This window comes from Tachypleus tridentatus, chromosome 10 (genome assembly GCF_004210375.1).
Source record: "Tachypleus tridentatus isolate NWPU-2018 chromosome 10, ASM421037v1, whole genome shotgun sequence".
In the NCBI taxonomy this organism is placed as follows: Eukaryota; Metazoa; Arthropoda; class Merostomata; order Xiphosura; family Limulidae; genus Tachypleus; species Tachypleus tridentatus.
In genome coordinates this window covers 86,396,617-86,416,679 of record NC_134834.1, presented here as the reverse complement: position 1 = coordinate 86,416,679, position 20,063 = coordinate 86,396,617, and positions in this window count along the sequence as shown.

Below are 20,063 nucleotides of genomic sequence, written 5' to 3'. Positions count from 1 at the left end.
TATAGATTTACTTACAGTCTCTGCTATTATTGTATAATCATCTGGTAACAGTCCAGTTTAATATATATAGTTATATTAACCATCTTCTCTTTAGTGTCGACTTTGACAACAGCAAAAAAATTAAGTTATACTGATCTCCAAATCTGCAGTTTGTTCTGGGGGGGGAGTCAATTTAATGTATAGATAGGAGAACAGCGAACTGGTTCTTTTACTTTTATGTACAAATGCCTAGCGTAGCTAATCATCGTGTAGCTTTGCGCGAATTTCAAAACAAACCAATTTAAATACCAAGTTTTGTAGTTCTATTGACAAACATATCAGTCCATTAACTTTAGAACTGTCTGCAAGCACATAAAAGGCAGCATAGTCAGTTATAATTGTGACTTCTCCATCTGAGTGTATTTTATTTATATATATACACACACACACATATCCCAGACGTTCTAACTCTGTAGTAATGTGTGTATACATTAGTTTCGTTCTAAAGAGTTCGGTGTTCTACTCATTTGTTATGACATCATTCTAACACAAAACTATTCCTAAACCAGCATTTGAAGGATTAGTACGGAGAAAAAAGCATTTACCTTTTCTCAGAAGTTGTAAGACAAAGGCTTTAGATAAAGCTTACTTTAATTTCTGAAATTCTTCACCTCATTGATGGGGGTCCATTTCCACTCTATGTGCTTCCCTTCCAACTGATAAAAGGTCCAAGAATTGTAGCAAAATTCGAATGAACTAATTGTACCGAGTGCATATACCCACAATGTGCCTAAATATTTGCAGTTGGAGAGTCTGAAACAGTTTTCAATTTGTCATCATTTGTATGTATTTCCTCAGGAGAGTTTAACTCTTAAATAAATATGATACTTCTAATTGACAAATGTGCTGTCATAAACTTTTACGGTAAAATTAGCTGTTTGTAACGTGCAGAAAACTAATGCAAGTTAAGGTTTTGTTGAAATACTGGTGTATTCACTATAATATCATCAATATAAGGCTTAGAATGTTCAATTCCTCCTGCTGCCTTATACAAGTCTTTGAAAGGTGCATCTTTAACCAAAAGACATCTCTTTTCAATTAGTCTTATGAAGGCAGTTTTACGTCGTTCTTACGTCTTAACAGGTATTAGCCCTGAGAAAACATTGAAAATATCATTTTATATGAATAAGTGGACAACAGTCCGATTCCGAGACTTGATTTAACTTCCTGCAATCAGTACAGAATCTAAACTTTAGTCTTCTGGACAATAACGACTGAAGAAATCCAAGAAGAAATAAAGAGTTTAGCTAAGCCATCACGAAACATTTCATCCACTTGATCATGTAGCACTTGTAGTTTAGTAACAGAATAACAAAGGGGTTTACTAAACACTGGCTTTTCTATCATGTCTACGATATTATATTTAGGTTTGTTGTTAAAAAATAAACAAATTTCAATAGAAGTTACTTTAATTGTTTAATATTTACATTTTAAATGTAAACAATGCACTTCTTTAGGCAGCATCTCTTCAGTCTCATGCCTAACAGATGGAACATTTAATTAAAGAACCAATAAGACAAGATATAGCCAGATCTTTGACAACAATAAAATATTAGCCTACAGTGCTATTTATTACTAATAGTTTTATTTCAGGGTATCGTTACAGTTGACAGTTCATCATTCCATCTACAAGACACACTATACCATTACTCTAAGATTTTAGCTGAAGTATAAGGTCATTTTTCCTGATTAGTTGCTATATAATCAGACCCAGTATCTATACAACCTACAACTTTAACGCCATTAAATGTTTAGGCTTAGATGTGGCATATGTTTTAGTTGTTCTTATTAAATTGTTAATGGAAGGTTTTACCTTCACAAGATTCGAAACCTACTTCTTCAATCCTTGGTATTGTTTCCCAGCTACTGTCCTGAATTTTATTACATTTACATGTTTTAAGTTTCTTTGGATAATGAATCTAAGTGTCCCATTTAGCTACATGTACAGGGTGGCCCGTAAGTCCCTACCCATCCATATATCTTATGTATCCAGTGTATCTGTGTGCTGCCCCTTATTCTCACTGCTTAATATTATGCGACGCCATGTTCTGTGAGACATATTCCTCAACATAGCAGGGGTTATTGTTCCAAATGCTGCGGTAACAGCTGCCTTCAACTCAACATTAGTATTATTGAATATAACATAACATATGGATGGGTAGGGACTTACGGGCCATCTGTAGAGTACTCCACACATTTCTTATATTATTCAATTTTAAAATCACTTCATTATTAAGTTTTGTTTATTGTTCTAATGATGCTCTTATTTTTTTAGAAAGTTAAACACTTCAGCTATAAAGATAATAAATGTTCCCCTACAAAGCATGCACTTTGAATGCCATACACTTCAATTTATATTCCTATAGCTTCAAGGTTCCATTATTTAAAAAATTCACAATTTTCCAAATAAAACATCTCAATCGATTCCTCTGCATTAGCATGGTATTTCCTACTGAAAATGGAGATCCTTAACAAATTCGATATTATCCAACACCGATACTTATAACTTAGTCAATGTTTCTTTAAATATAAAACTTCTCTTCAGCGTTCCAAAGCCATTTCTGATCAGAGAGCTTTCCATCATTCTAGTGCCCCTCCTCCTCAAACAAGAAGTCGAAGTTTCCACACATTTATTCTCAGATGCTCCATACATGTAAAAAAGTGTCTCTATAAACTTAAGAAACCCAAAGACATTACAGTTCGACTTACCATCGAATTTCTGAAAGGCAAAGTGATGGGTTGACTGCTGCGATATAAATCGACAAATTTTCCACATATCTGTAAGTACAATAGACTTTCAACGTTTGTGGTAGAGGGGGGGGAAACTTAGGTTCCATCGCCAGGACATCAGTTGTCAACATTTCCACCTCTGCTGTCACTACTGATATAAACAGTTTTAAACTTCACACAGACTCGCTAGTTTCCACAGTTACAGTTATATAAGTACCACATAACTTATAGAAGTTATTGCCAAACTAACCAGTTGATATCAAATTGAATAAATAAACAAATAGAAACCCAAAGTTTCCATTCAAACTTTATAAAAAGGTACATGTTCGGGAGCCATTGTAGCGGCTTAAAACTTAAAATAAACACGCCACTACAATAAGAGGTCAACAACAACAAAATTGTTCACAATAATAACATTTAGAAATAGATTCGTCACTTCCCAAAAAACACAGTTAATAAACAAGTGCCGAGCCAGTACTTCACACCCATATTAATAAATAATTTGCCATAAATATTAAGAAATTAATAATAATATACCTACGAGAAATAACTAGAAGCAAAAAACAGATAAGAAAATGTAAATTCCATATTCCAAAACTATCTTTCAATATCCTTCAACAACATTTCGGTAATCACTCTCATAGTAAAACATCTGACAGTTTTATTTTATTCACAGGGTATGTCACGAAAGCACAGCCTCAGGTGATCATACATTTACATTGTTTTCAACTACATTAATAATATCTGTACATCACCGCTAGGAAAGCTGGTGTCACTTTCATCATGCATACATGTATTTATTCAAAATACAGATGATTATGTAACAGGTGAATTAAAGTTTTATTGCGACAAAAAATCAGAGATAAGCTAAAACATAAAAGAAAATAAATAAACCATAAACACAACAATGTTAGTAAAAAGAAAAAGAGCGACTTCATTGCTTGCACAGTTCTTTACACTGAATAAACAATGTAAAAATAACTCTGTAACCTGAGAATTAATCTTAAGAAAAGGTCAGTACAAGAACGTCTGTAACATAAATAATTAGTATTTTGCCATTTGAAAACATGGTCAGATGACTATGGCGCTCAACTCGCACACTGCAGGTCGTGGTTTCTAATCCCCCGTCTCACCAAACATATTTAAACTTTCAGCCGTGGGATCTTTGTAATGTGACAGTCAATCCCATTATTCGTCGGTAAAAGAGTGGCCCAAGAGTTAGCGTTGGATGGTGATGACTAGCTGCCTTTCCCATAGTCTTACATTGCTGAATTAGGGACGGCTAGCACATATAGCCCTCATCTCATGTAGCTTTGCACGAAGTTCAAAACAAACCATTTGAAACTAGAAAAAAACAACACTTTTCACTGACTTCCGCACACATTCATCCCGCACTGTTTTATCTGATGTACATCGACGCTGTAACAGTTAAATTTCTGATACATGGTCGTTTGTATCAAAGATCCATTATCACTATTTGAAACATGGTTGGTGCTAACTGGGAATACAATTTAAATCACATAACATCGAATTTAAAGAAATCCTTTATCTGTCCAGATTGTATTAAAATAGTAAATAGTCCATTGATTTGTTTAAGACTCTTCTTGTTACTGTCATAAACCATGAATCTCTGACGAACAGATGGTGCAACAAGAAGCTCTGGAAGAAGAAAAAGAACATTGTTCTTTCCCTGGAGACCTTCATGGATGAAAGACTCGATTCTATTCCATTTACCAATTAGCAGAAATGTACGCGTGATCGCTCAAGAGGTTTACTTCGTTTTTTTTCGCTGTCTTTATTTCTAGCATGTTGTGTGTTAAATGCTCGCATCCATCTTATGCTCAAAATTAAAGCTTTCACAGAATATAATGAATAACACTGCCAGCTTGAGTTCAAAGTATTGCTTTCTTAACTGGTGTTAAAGGAGCGCATTTTTTTATATATATCTATACATGTAAATTTTAAAAGCTGCTATAAAAATGTATTGAAAATTACAAGTTTAAAAGGGACAAAAACATTAACAGATTTCAAATTAAGGCGCAACTGTGTAAAACAGCTTAGATTATTAGAATTTCACAAGTTACCCCAAAAGAGACCTTTCGTTTAATAACGAGATTCATCAGCTGAACTCAGCCAATGACAACTAAAAGTCTGTTTGAAACGCCATAGGCCCAGCATGAGCAGGTGGGTCAAGGCGTTCGAGTCGTAATCTGAGGGTCGCGGGTTCGAACCCCAGTCGCACCAAAAATGCTCGCTCTTTCAGCCTTGGTAAAAGAGTAACCCAAGAGTTGGAGGTGGGTGGTGATGACTAGTTGCCTTCCCTCTAACCTTACACTGCTAAATTAGGGATGGCTAGTGCATATAACCCTCGTGTAGCTTGGCGCGAAATTAAAAAACAAACATGAAACGTCATTTGTATTTGGCCCGGCATGGCCAAGCGTGTTAAGGCGTGCGACTCGTAATCTGAGGGTCGCGAGTTCTCATCCCCGTCGCGCCAAACATGCTCGCCCTTTCAGCCGTGGGGGCGTTATAATGTAACGGTCAATCCCACTATTTGTTGGTAAAAGAGTAGCCCAATAGTTGGCGGGGTGTGGTGATGACTAGCTGCCTTCCCTCTAGTCTTACACTGCTAAATTAGGGCCGGCTAGCACAGATAGCCCTCGAGTAGCTTTGTGCGAAATTGAAAAACAAAACAAACAAACCATTAATATTTAATACAAAAAAACTCAATGTATTCAAAAGGAATATTCGTTACTTTTATAGTACGGCTTAGTGATGAACTATAGTTCGTATTTTCATCATCTAATACGCATGTCATTTTAGGCGTGTGGGTGTAGTAATGTCACGATCAGTCTCTCTATTTGTTGTTAAAAGAGTTCTCTCTAACCTGTCACTGCTAACTTAATGACAGGTTACCGTCGTGTAGGTTATGCACGAAGTTCAAAAACAAACAAACAAACAAAACTTTTGTCACGCGGCGCGGATTAGGAAAAACCCTTCAGGTGTTTTGCACCATAGCATTGATCAGTAATATCTATATTATTTGTAGATGTTTGTTTTGGAATTTCGCGCAAAGTTATACGAGGGCTATCTGTGATAGCCGTCTATAAATTAGCATTAAAATACTAGGGAGAAGGCAGCTAGTTATCACCACTAACCGCCAACTCTTGGGCTACTCTTTTACTAACAAAATGTGGGATTGATCGTCACTTATAATGTCCCCACGACTGAAAAAGAGAGCATAATTAGTAATATGGGATTCGAACCCGCAGTATTCAGAGGGCAAGTTAAGCGCCTTAACCACTGCACCAAATCGAGCCTATTTGTAGATGAAAAATATGTGTACGTTTCAATATTTTAAGTATCTGAATGACAGCCATCTTTCCAAGCAGAATTTCTCAGTAATCTAGGGTTAAAGTGGCTCGTCAAGTGTAAAAACAGTCTTACAGTAAAAATGTTAGGTCTTTATATGTGTTGAATTACCACTAAATCCTCGAATATATGTGTCTGGGAAGTATCTGAGATCATGAACTTATTGTTGTTTCGTGATGAAACTAATTGTTCCGAAATGTTCTTAATATAAACTACTTCAAAAGTAATGAATTATATACAATACTAATACGTTTTCAAATTTTTATTTCTTAAATAGTGATATTTTCATAATGCGTTACAATGACAAATAACTTTTGCTGAGACATTTTCAATATTTTCAACTTACTTTTAAGGGTTAGTTTTAGTTTATAATTACCTAATACCAATATCTTTAAGTTCTGTATGTTTAAGCCTAATTTAGACATTGGAATAACAGAATATTCAATACTTTCACTTATCGAACTTCGTTACACAATAAAACTAAAGAATTCGATAGAACGCCGATCTCAGTTCTTGTGTGTCGTTTTAGTTAGTGTCCGTCATTTGTTATAATCCAACAAATGCAAGGTGAAACCCGTACTAATGGAGGCATAATCCAACAAAACACACAACAGATCTCACAGCTATCAAATAAATGTTTATTAGCACAAAATGCGAAAAGAACATAAACCAAACAAAGTTTGAACAAGTGTCAGTAAAATAAGAAAAGAATTAATTATCCCAAGAATAGACTGTGAAAAATACAAGTACAGATATATACAGCTTCCGGTTGGAGAATTATTCCACCATTTAAAGTCTGAGTTTTATCTGTCAGTTTGGCAGCCGCCCAAGACTATCAAGGCTCAACACAGCAATGAGAAGACAGAGCCTACCAAAAATGTCAACAACCCATGAGGTGTGTCATAGAACTACATTAAACATGCACACATGTGTATATATACAAAGATAAAACATATGGAATTAGATACAACACAGCATATTATTGTTGGGCATAATCTTTAGTTTCAGCACATTATATTTTCATGAAAACATAAAGTTCACAAAGTTCGAGTTTTACTAAAGTTCACATAGCTGGACTTGTTTGTCTTATCACAGAAAATGTGCATTTTTAAAGCTAGAAAAATCGATATTGTTGATTCAAAACAGCAGCATAGATACGAGATATATTAAAATTTATGTTATACAACACAAAAGGTCGTATAAAGGCTTAACTTGTTGGCACACGCATTATTAATACAAAAAGAAGCAGAATAACTTAAGAACTATAAAAAAGATATTGTGGTCAAAGGCTCTTAAGATCTGTTTAGTAACCATCTGAAGGTTGCATCTACGATGCGTGGAACTTCAAATTGCCATTTTGACAATAAAGTTACAAATAAAAACGATCTTTACTTTCTAGATAATAATAATAAAAATTATTCCAGGCAACCTTTCGCCATTGTGGCTTCATTAGGCCTAATGAAGTTGGTACGATGGCGAAAGGCTGGCTGAAATAAAACGTTTATTATTATTATCTGTTAAGTATAATTGTGGTGTTACCGAAGCTCACTGGAGAATCGTTCCAACACTTAACACTGGAGCTGATCACATGCACTTCAAAACTAAAAACATGTATTGATAAAAGTTATGGAATTTGCATCTGGAACTAGGTGTCTTTCATCACCAAACGGCCTGGCATGGTCAAGCGCGTAAGGCGTGCGACTCGTAATCCGAGGGTCGCGGGTTCGCGCCCGCGTCGCGCTAAACATGCTCGCCCTCCCAGCCGTGGGGGCGTTATAATGTGACGGTTAATCCCACTATTCGTTAATTAAAGAGTAGCCCAAGAGTTGGCGGTGGGTGGTGATGACTAGCTGCCTTCCCTCTAGTCTTACACTGCTAAATTAGGGACGGCTAGCACAGATAGCCCTCGAATAGCTTTGTGCAAAATTCCAAAACAAACAAAACAATTCATCACCAAACACTTAACAAGGGGTCGCTATTTTAGCGGTTCATGTTGGCAGAGTGGAAATTATGCAAGGCATTATAGACATCGAAGTTCTTACTATTGTAGTGTAGTTAGAAAGAGAGTAACTTAATAAGATATGCGATTTTAAAACTCGATTTAATATTACAAATTTTATTTGGTACAGTTGTTTTTGTTTTCTTTGTTGTTGTTTTTTGCCCTGCTGCTTAATTTAAAGGAAGTTGAGTTGCATGTTTTATTTCTCCACGATACGTGTATTCAGTTTGGCTTTAATGTAAGTCTCCAATCGGGATTGTCAGTAGCAAGAAGAGTAAACTTAAATTCTGTTTTCGGTTTCGACAGGTGCACGTGATAATTCACGCGGAAACCTTTCCTTTGCAACAAACAGACGAGTGTTTGAATGTGTTAGAAAGTTTCTATCCGTTCAGGATTTTAAACATACTATACGGATGCTGAAAGGTCAAAGTGGACAACAAGATCCGTTTTTACCAAGATAAATAGGTTTTAATAGTTTCACGTCATGCCATTCAGTCTGTATAATGTTAGTGCCAATTTTGAGAGGCTTATGCAGCTTATACTGAAGCGTCTGCAGTTTGCATAATGCATTTTCTATGTTGATTATATTTTAATGTTTAGATAAACATTCAAGTTGAGAACCTGACATTGGCATTTCAATAGATAAAAAAGACAGGACTCAACCTAAAACCCGGAAAATGTGCAATCTGGTGCTTAGAAGTAAAGTTTTTAAATCTTATTTTGAATATAGAAAACATCTCTATGGATCCTGAAGGTAGCAGTATTGTGTGATTGGCTCAACCTGTGAGCAAATGAAAATTCCACTGTTCCCACAGTTTTACATTGTGGAATCAACAATTCATAGCCAACCTCAAAACTGCCTCACCATAATTGGCTCTCACCAAAATAAAAATACACTTCAACCAGAATCACGAGTATGAGTAAGCATTTCAATGCTGGAATCGTGCTTTAGTAGAAGTCCTGATGCTGGTCTATGCACTACAAGATTATGAATGATTGATAGAAATCAATGCCAGTGATAACTGAATTAGAGCAGTGTTATCACAGTTGCAGGAGAGTTCTGAAAGTGTATATGCTTGTCACACGCTAATAGCATCTGAATGCAGGTACTGTACAAAAACAACAACAAGACTGATAGACATGGAATGTGGATAAAGCTATTGATGATATTTCTCTGATGTTTTAACCGACACTGAGAAACGTATTTTTCCATATGGTTAAAACTTCGCTATCGCTCATAAGAAAATCGTATCTACCGACTGTAAAACAGTTACCCATTTGGACTAAGAATGTGTACGCCTTTGATAACTTTGTCAAATAAACAACTTTTCATGCTGTTAACACTACTTGTATGTCAGACATTTCACCACTGGAGTGAACCATGCATTGCTGAAGTGGTTGATTAACTCCATAAATTTGTAAAGTATTATTAACAGGAGTATGATTACAACATCATCCAGACACACAACATGGGTATGTCTATGGATCATCTCAGTATATAGTGAGACTTTATACGTTCCTTGGACATCCAAACCATGAACATTATAAAAACAAACTGAAGCCGTTTCAGCCTTAATGATATCAAACCAAAACGTATGAGATTCCGTAAGTGGTTTTGTGTCACGATTAAAACTTCTGGAAGAGAAACTGTAAAACTCAGATTGACGCTTTTTGGAGTGTAGCAAGATGAAGCTCGGGCAACATGTATTGAAGTGCATAGCATATAATATATGACACTTGTATGAGAAATCGTGTGATATGATGTGGTTATCAACCATCAAACAACAATTCTTACCCTTTACTGTATTTAGTGGTCCCAACAGTTCTAAGGTGAGAGATTCTCCAGACCCTGAATAACACAAAGACGGGAAGGCAACAAGGTGTTATAATTATGCTAGCATTTAATGGTGGTTTGTCTTGCTACACTCAAACCAAGATGTTAAGTATTAGCGTAAACATTGTACAAACCATTACATAGAATAGCCCTGGATACTGCTAACCACCTCAGAGATGGAATGAGATTATCACACACCCACACACCTATGTAAAACTGATGAAAACAAAAAACAGAGCAGGTTTTATATCCCACATTATAGAGAATACTTTTAATTTATGCAATATCTTAAATACAATTTTTTGCTTGAGTCTTTTATTCACTAACATGTTTTTCATTACTGGTTTGGACTTGCTATCTTTAACACAGTCCTTCACTTTGATATTAATTTTTGCTTGACTGTTTAAGTGCTAATTTGCGATACATACACACAAATATGTATATATATATATATATATTATAACCATAAAATATTCAAGTCATAAACCAAAACACATTAACATAACATTTTTATTTTTTTTAATACACTGCACATTTTTTTTAAAAAAAAAGGATCCCTGGGTACAAGCCACAACGTGAGGTTATAAAATGTATCCTAGGTTTTAGAGGTGACTGGGAAGTAGGACCCACATTGCGGTGGGAATACACCGTCTATCAGTCTTAACCTCCAATTCGTTAGTGTCACATAAAAAGATTAGAAATTAGGAGAGCGAGATGTGGGTGCTCAGCCCACAACGTCCCACATCTATATTACCCTTCACTGCCTGCAGACAGTTGTGGGGAGGTGACTGCTCTCCAAAGTTAGAATAAGAAAAAGATAAATATAAAAAGATGCAAAATAAATAAATTGAATAAAATCAAAAACAAGGAAAATAAGGTATTACCACTTGGGGGTAAGTCAGATAAAACTTACCTCTTGAAGTTAGCATTCCTACTCCAATATGGTAGAAGCACTAATTAACACATTAGCAAAGTGATAATTTACTGTGACTGTCATGCGTCTATATGTGGCTTAAGGTGTATATCCGCATAAAGTAGTGTCAACTTCTTAGATGACTTCATTTTTAACTAAAATTCTTAGTAATTTTGATAGAAATTCTCTTATTTTCTCTTCTTTGTATTTATTTAATATATTTTGTATTTATTACAGAACTGTCTGCAGGTAGTGAAGAGTGATATACATGTAGGGCGTGGTGGGCTTGAGCACCCAAATCTCGCTCTCCTAATTTCTAATTTTCTTACGTGAAATTAGCGAATTGGAGGTTAAGACTGATAGGCGGTGTATCCCCACTGCAATGTGAGTCCTACTTCCGTAGTTACCTCCAAAACCTAGGATACATTTTATAACCACACGTTGTAGCTTGTACCCAATGATCCATTTTTTAAAAAAATGTGCAGCGTATTTAAAAAAAAAAATTAAATGTCATGTTAATCTGTTTTGGTTTATGACTTCAATATTTTATGGTTATAATATAATTAATCAGAAGTTGGGATTTACTGTTTTTAACGCAGTCCTTCCTCATGGTTTTGTTTATTCATTTAACTTAATTTAGATATAAATTATTTAATTTCACTAAAATACATATATACATATATATTAGTAGCTATCAACTACGTAATAAAATAAGCTGAGTCTTATTCGTTGATAAATACATCAATACAGTGTGTATAAAATTATTTGATGGATAGATAATTTAATCACATCACCTAAAAACGTATAAAAAGATTAAAGCTAACTTGATAAACCAACTGCTTGCTAAGCTGTGTAAAGCACAATATCTGGTAAAGATACGTAGCTTCTCCTAACAACCCTGATGATAGATCCTATTTTAAAGTGTATGTTTCTCAGCTTTGTCAGTTGTCATTAAACCTTTTGGGATTAACACTTGCATTACACCGTGATTGTTTGTTTGTTTGGTTTTTGAATTTCGCGCCAAGCTACACGAGAGCTATCTGCGCTAGTCATCCCTAATTTTGCAGTTTAAGACTAGAGGGAAGGCAGCTAGTCATCACCACCCACCGCCAACTCTTGGGTTACTCTTTTGCCAACGAATAGTGGGATTGACCATCACATTATAACGTCCCCACGGCTGAAAGGGCAAGCATGTTTGATGCGATGGGGATTCAAACCCGTGAACCTCAGATTACGAGTCGAACGCCTTAGCCCATCTGATCATGCCGGGTTCTTTACACCTTGAAGGTTTACAGAGCAACTAGATATATATCAACAGGCTACTTCCCAAAACTGTCAATGTTTAAGTGATACGTTTTACTCCCTTCAGATAAGAAGTATAGCTTTCCTCTTGAAGAACTTTCCACAATGTTATAAAGAATATCCATGGTGGTTAGGATCTTCTTTAGCTAGTGTGTATAAGTATGCACATTAACAGCCAGAAAATGCCACCATATGATAGAAAAAATCCTACAATAAAACTGTGAAGGAAGGGATATGTCAACAAAGAGACTAGATGTGACTTTCTTATGTGCCAATGGCATAGATTTATAAATATATAACAATATATACTTGTATATCAATCAATAAACTTTAGTATCACACACTCTTGTATGAACATTATGTACATAAGTAGTGTATAACACAAGTAGATCAACTATACATAGGCCTGGCATGGCCAAGCATGTTAAGGCGTGCGACTCGTAATCTGAGGGTCGCGGGTTCGCATCCCCATCGCGCCAAACATGCTCGCCCTTTCAGCCGTGGGGGCGTTATAATGTGACGGTCAATCCCACTATTCGTTGGTAAAAGAGTAGCCCAAGAGTTGGCGGTGGGTGGTGATGACTAGCTACCTTCCCTCTAGTCTTACACTGCTAAATTAGGGACGGCTAGCACAGATAGCCCTCGATAGTCAGTTCGTCAAATTTCTACCCTTCTAGAGCTGCCCCGATCAACTGTAAGTAAAGTGTTATTGTAAAGTGGAAACGTCTAGGAGCAACAAAAGCTGAGCCACGAAGCGGTAGGCCATACAAGCTCACAGAACGGAACCGCCGAGTTCTGAAGCACGTAAAAATCATCTACCCACAGTTGCAACACCCACTACCGAGTTCTAAACAGCCTCTGTTAGCAACGTCAGCACAAAAACTGTTCGTCGAGAACTTAATGAAATGGGTTTTCATGGCCGAGCAGCTGCATACAAGCCTAAGATCATCATACGCAATGCCAAGCGTCGGCTGGAGTGGTGTAAAGCACACTGCCATTGGACTCTGGATCAGTGGAAACGCATTCTCTGGGATGATAAATCACACTTCACTATCTGGCAGTCTGATTGACGAATCTGAGTTTAGCGTATGTCAGGAGAATGCTACCTACCTGAATACATAGTGCCAACTGTAAAGTATTGTGGAGGAGGCATAATGGTCTGGGGCTGTTTTTCATACTTTATGCTTGGCTCTTTACTTCCAATGAAGGGAAATGTTAATGCTACAATATACAATGACATTCTAGAGAATTGTGTGCTTTCAACTTTGTGGCAACAGTTTGGAGAAGACCCTTTTTTTGTTTCAGCATGACAATACCCGCGTGCACAAAGTAAATCCATAAATACATGGTTTGCCGAAGTTGGTGTGGAAGAACTTGACTGGCCTGCACAGAGCCCTAAACTCAACTCCATCGAACACCTTTGGGATGGAGTGGAACGCCGACTGCTAGCCATGCCCTTTCACCCGACCTCACTAATGCTCGTGTTGCTGAATAGGAGCGAATCACCGCAGCCATGTTCCAAAATCTAGTGAAAATCCTTTCCAGAAGAGTGGAGACTATTATTTCAGCAAAGCGGGGCCAACTCCATATTAATGTCCATGGTTTTGGAATGAGATGTTCAACAAGCACATATGGGTGTGATGGTCAGATGCCCACATATAATGAAAGTAATGTTAGATTTTTCTGTATATAATTTGGCAGATTTTTTAATAATAAATTTATCTAAATTTTGGAAAGTTTGATGTATGGTCCGGCATGGCCAGGTGGTTAAGGCATTCGAGTCTCTGTCACACCAAAGATACTCGTCCTTTCAGCCGTGGCGGTGTTATAAAGTGACGGTCAATCCTACTATTCGGTTGCAAAAAAGTAGCCTAAAAGTCGGCGGTGGGTGGTAATGACTATCTTCCTTCTCTCTAGTCTTACACTGTTATTTTTAGGGACAGCTAGCGGAGATAGCCCTCATGTAGCTTTGCGCGAAATTCACAAACAAACAAACTTCAGAATTGCGTATAATGTATTCTACAGTAATGTGATGCTGTTTGTATGATAGGATAATTTTTGTATTTAAATTAAGGGTCTTATTTCTATATGTTTGATATTTGTTTAGTTTTATTACACGTATTGTGCCATTGTTCTTGTACTTCTGGTTATAGTAAAGTGCATTAGTGGAATGTATTCTAGTCAGAGTTTCCTGTATGTTCAAGCAAATACAAAACGTATGCTTAAAGTATTGTGTAAAACTAATTAACTGTGTAGGTTAATCTGTGGTATAGTTTTATGTAGACAAGATGTGCTTACACTACGTTCTGACCATGTCTTGGCTGTTGTAACTAATTGTTAAAGAGTATCGTAATGGAACTATTCTAATTTATTTATTAAATGATCTTGTTGCCTGCATTGTATGTAAGTGTTTTTACCGGGGTAGAAGAAAGTTATGCCACTCCTAAATTATGTGAAGTTATACACCTATATTTTCCACTGATAGTCAGGCGTTATACACGTATATTTTCCACTGATAGTCAGGCTACCTCTGGAGCTGACAACCTCTTTCGTATTTCATTGGAGAAATAACTAGTCACATTAATAATGTTTATTGCTCTGAGTAAGTCCTAAGTTAAGGATTTAAGTAGCTAACATGGAAATTATTCTGTTTGTAACACGATCTCGGAAAGATATCTTGGAGCTAGAAATTAGAGAATTAGAATGTCTTCAGAACTAACTCTTCAATAAAATTAATTATATATTGTCATTTGTTTGTCTCATATAAAGACTGTTAATTTTAGTTGTACACCTGTTTTTTATTATTCCTTTGTCACGAATTCGGTATTTTGAGCACATAGAATTATTTATCAGCATTTTTTTTTCAAATCTTCTGTAATGTCACTTTGGGAGAAATCAGATTCCTGAAAATACCACAAACATTCAATAGATTTTATAAGTTTTTCGTGTACATATTTAGAGATCATTGTTTTCCAATTAATAGTGTCGTCATTCGATACTTTATTTTTACGTTTTATGTTCAGTTTGTTTTAGAAATTTCACGTAAAGCTTCATACAACCCACCGTAATTTTGAAGTGATAGACTAGACTTGTTGATTGTTTGTTCATTTTCGTATATCCAAGTAAGGAAGGCTATTTGCGCCAGTATGTTCTAGTTTTGAGATGATAAATTTGCGAGTTGTTTATTTTTAATCGCAAAGCTACAGGATGGGCTGTCTGCGTTGAGTTTTCAGCTGATACCGAGCCACAATTTTTAGAATTATAAGCTCGTAAATTTTATTCGGATCTATTATGTAAAATCGTTTATCTATATGGATACACAGCTGTATCTTAGAAGATAGTATGATATGAAGTGATACCAAAATAAACACTAACCATTTTAAGGAAACTAAGCATTCAGCCAGTTAGATAAATTTTAACTTGCTTGTTTGTTCACAGCTAAGCACAAAGCTACACAGTGTTCTGTGTTATGGCAATTAAAACCAGGTGTTTAGCATTATAAGCCTTTTGACTTACCACTGAGCTACTGAGAGAGCATTTTAATATCCCAGAACGTCGGGATCGGTGTGTGCTAACGTTACAGAATTGAACTGTGAATCAGATGTTTTATGGATCGTGTCCCGTTCCTGAAAAAAACAAAACACATTTCACAATTTGGAGATGTGGATGTGCTATAAGAGTGATGATGCTACTATTTGACCAAACAAGAGTTGACGGTAAGAACTATTCTCTCTTGTCTCTCACTCAAAATATAAAAAAAAGGCCATGCGCCACCATATCTTGCGTAGCTTTGTGTGAAAGTTGTAAAACAGATTAACATCCCAATTCAAGATTATATGTATCGCAACCAAAGAAAATTTCTAAGCGAGTTATTCCTCTTAATTTGCTTAAAAGTTTATGGTTAGCTTTTATATAAATAAGTTTAATAAATGAATAAGTTTCAGTGAAGTGACTTACACAGATATCACCAGTCCTATCCAACTTTGTTACCTGACTTTTCTTCTATTCTTATTGTTTATAACGCATTAATCACAGTCTTTGAAGCGTGGCCACACCTTCATCCTGTAGTTTGTGATGCACGTAATCGGAATGAGAATGAAAAATGTATGATGTGAGCTTTGTGAGCTCAGTACACATAACCAACAGTCCATTTGTTTTTATTTCTTCCTATCTGAATGGCATAATCACAACATAATAACAAACGCATTCTTGAAACGACTTTCCTGTTTTACAGCTTCTGTAATATTGTCAGTAAAGCTGTGGACGTTTTTACAGTCCCCACAAGTCCTCTTCAGAGTGTTTGTGTTCAAAGCACTATAAAACCTGAGTAGTAAATGTGGCCACGTAATTGGGTTATTGGTAATATATGACAAGTAATAAACAGACCTTATAGCCCGTACTTAGGACTTTAAAACACTGATACATAAAAAGTGGTGTTCACGATAGTATAAACTATTTTCGTGTGATTTCTATTTACATTTTTATAATGTTTAAACCATGTCGAAACTACATTAGCGGTAATACCTAACAATGAATGCATTTTGTATCCGGTACTAATAATGATAATAAATTATTTTTTGTAATATACAATAATAGATACGTTCAGTAGTCATAATAATGATAATGAACGGAGTTCTTGGTAATACCTAACAATAAATGAATTTTGCATGTGGTAATAGCAAAGATAATGGGTGACATACTTGGTAATACCTAAGAATGTTTTGAGCCATATACAATAGTGATAATGAGATAATTTGTTGTAATACCTAACAATAAATGAGTTTTTGTTGTTGCTCAAACCAGATACGACTCAATATCGTTTGTAAGTTTGTAAAATTTTTGTATATAAATTAGTATTTGTAATAAGAAAGAAAAACATAAGTGTAATATATACTGACATTCAATTAACTTTTAAATTAAAATTAAGATTTCTGGATATTTGAGATCGTAATACGTTAACATACATAACATAATAAATTGAAGACCCGTCCGAGATAAATTATAATACCTTTTTGTTTGTTTGATTTTGAATTTCGCACAAAGCTACTCGAGGGCTATCTGTGCCAGCCGTCCCTAATTTAGCAGTGTAAGACTAGAGGGAAGGCAGCTAGTCATCACCACCCACCGCCAACTCTTGGGCTACTCTTTTACCAACGAATAGTGGGATTGATCGTCACATTATAACGCCCCCATGGCTGAAAGGGGCGAGCATGTTTGGCGCGACCGGGATGCGAACCCGCGACCCTCAGATTACGAGTCGCACGCCTTAACACGCTTGGCCATGCCGGGCTATTATAATACCTAACATATTGTACGAACAATATGTAACACTTGTAATACATAACATTCTTGCAGTATAATACATACTAACTGATATCCAAACGTTGCACCATAAAACGAAACGTGAAGTTTTGCTAACTATACGCCTTTTTAACGCTCTTTTTTCCTTCCTTAGGAGCCTATTTCCTCATTCCGTTTAACACCTCCAGCGGATCGGAAGTTTCATATGAGGAATGAAAGGGGATTTTGTATCCAGCGTGAACGCGTACAGTCGCACACATGTGTATGCAAGTTAATAAGATAAGAATGTAGAGTTTCGCAAGTTGCAAATCGTTACAGTTTGAAATCCTTCACAAGTCAAAATGTGCTACAGCATGAGGTGCGTGAACGTGGGTGTTTAACCATGAAGAAAATACTTCATCCGTTTCCTCACTTCAAGAATAAGCAACCAATAGAAAGGAAGGTGGGTATTACTTAACGTTTTTGGTTCAGCTTATACGATAATGTATTTTCATTTTTATTTGTTGTATTTAGTTCATTCTGTGTAATTTAGATCAGGCGAAATAGAATTAAATTAGAAATTTAATAAACAACATATCTACTGTCATACATACCCTAATCATCCAATTTGCTGACAACTGAAAATCGTTTTGAGATGTAGCTATCTGTATACCGTAATCCGAAAACTATTGTCAGCACTAATTACATTGTAATATGCAAAAACATGAACACATTTAAAAATTGTAATTCAATGTGTTATAGCTACTCATCATGTTTAACATTTGTGGATTTAGGTTTTAATCCGTGTGAGTTAAAATACTTAAATGGTCATACAGCAGGATATCTAGGTTCCTTTGAAGATACACAGATATAAGGTTTTGACAAGCACGCTCAGTTTGACCCCCAACGAGGCAACCGCAACTATATTTGGGCTGAGGGTGGCCCAGGGGTTGAGTAGGACTATGGATCGGATGTTGGAATCCCATTATCGAAAAATATTGCCCTTTGAACATTAATGATGAGGTTGCGTTACAAGAGTGATGGCCAAATCATACTATTTAACTAAAGTAGCCCACGAGTGGGCGGCAGGTGCTTTTGACTAGTTGCCTTGCCCCTAGTCTATCATTTAAAAATTAGAGAGAGAGAAATAGTTGGCACAGATGTCTCTTAAATAGTTTTGTGCGAATATCTCAAACGAAACAATTCAACCAGTCTTCGCCATATAAATTCTAAACATTACACACGTGCAGATCAAGTGATTTTGTTTGCTTGTTTGTTTTGTGCTCACATATTCAGTGGATGAGACGTATACAGTACAAAAGATAATATTGTTAATTTGACATATTCACAATAGCCCTCGTGTAGCTATGCGCGAAATTCAAAAACGACCAAACAATACTTTGCAACGTATTACTCAAATTTCAAACCGAAACCTAACTCTAAATAGGTGATTAACAATAACATAACGTCAGTGTAGCAAGTGAAAGACGAAAGTCAGTTACTGGAATTATGGTAGTTTTTAATTAAAACATGTATACGTACAGAACTACCTTCACTAAATAAAATAAATCCTACTGAATTGTTGTAATAACCAAACAAATACTAGTAACATTACCTAAAGTACGTTCCTTAGAATGAGTAATTTATGAGTAAGATATGACAAGAAAGATAACACTTGAACAAGTATCTCGCTTATATTATGCGTGGCCAGGTGGTTAGGGCGCTCGGCTCATAATCGGGGGGTCGTGGGTTCGAATCCCTCCACCTCAAACATGCCCCCCCCCTTTCAGCCGTGATGACGTTATAATGTACGATCAATTTCACTTTTCGTTGGTAGAAGAGTAGCCCAAGTGTTGGCAGTAGGAGGAGGTGACTGATAAGGGAGTGTAACCAAGCGCAGATAATCGAAATAAATATTTTGCGCATGCACGTTATTGTTTATGTTAGTGATGAAGAGGACTTTCGTACATATTTTGTAACATTTTTGGTTATTTCTGGTCATCGTTAATAAATATTCTGTATATATTTTAGTGGGTAAAACACGATTACAACACAACAATTTTGTTGGAAAAAGATAAAATTAAGCATTTACAAAATTTATCGTGTATATTTTTCTGCGTAATAATACATGTTCTTTGCCGGAAGCGAATCGCCAAAATCCGTCAGATCGATGTGTATTCCTACTATACATCCTTGAGTTTTTTTTTTTTTCAGGCACTATGGAAAAGCACGAGCAATGTCCAGTTGATATTCATTATAGAAAACCCTATTGTTTAATTGTTAATCACACAAGACACTATTGTTGACATAATTGTGATAAAGTTTCTTTAGCTGTGTACTTTGGAGAATCTACTGTTTGTTGGACTTTTTAACGATTTTTTATTAGCAGTGCAGTGCAAACAACATTAAATAGCGCCAGCTATCTCTGTTTTTGTTTGTTTCTTTTATCGTATTGCTTCTCTCCTTCTGATAAATAAGCTTGGTGAATAAATCATTTCAGCCCTGCAGAGATAATAAGTGGACGTTATAGCAATAAGCTAACGTTAGGCTGTCATATAACATTCTTAGCGTCATCTAGTGGATAACCTGAACAC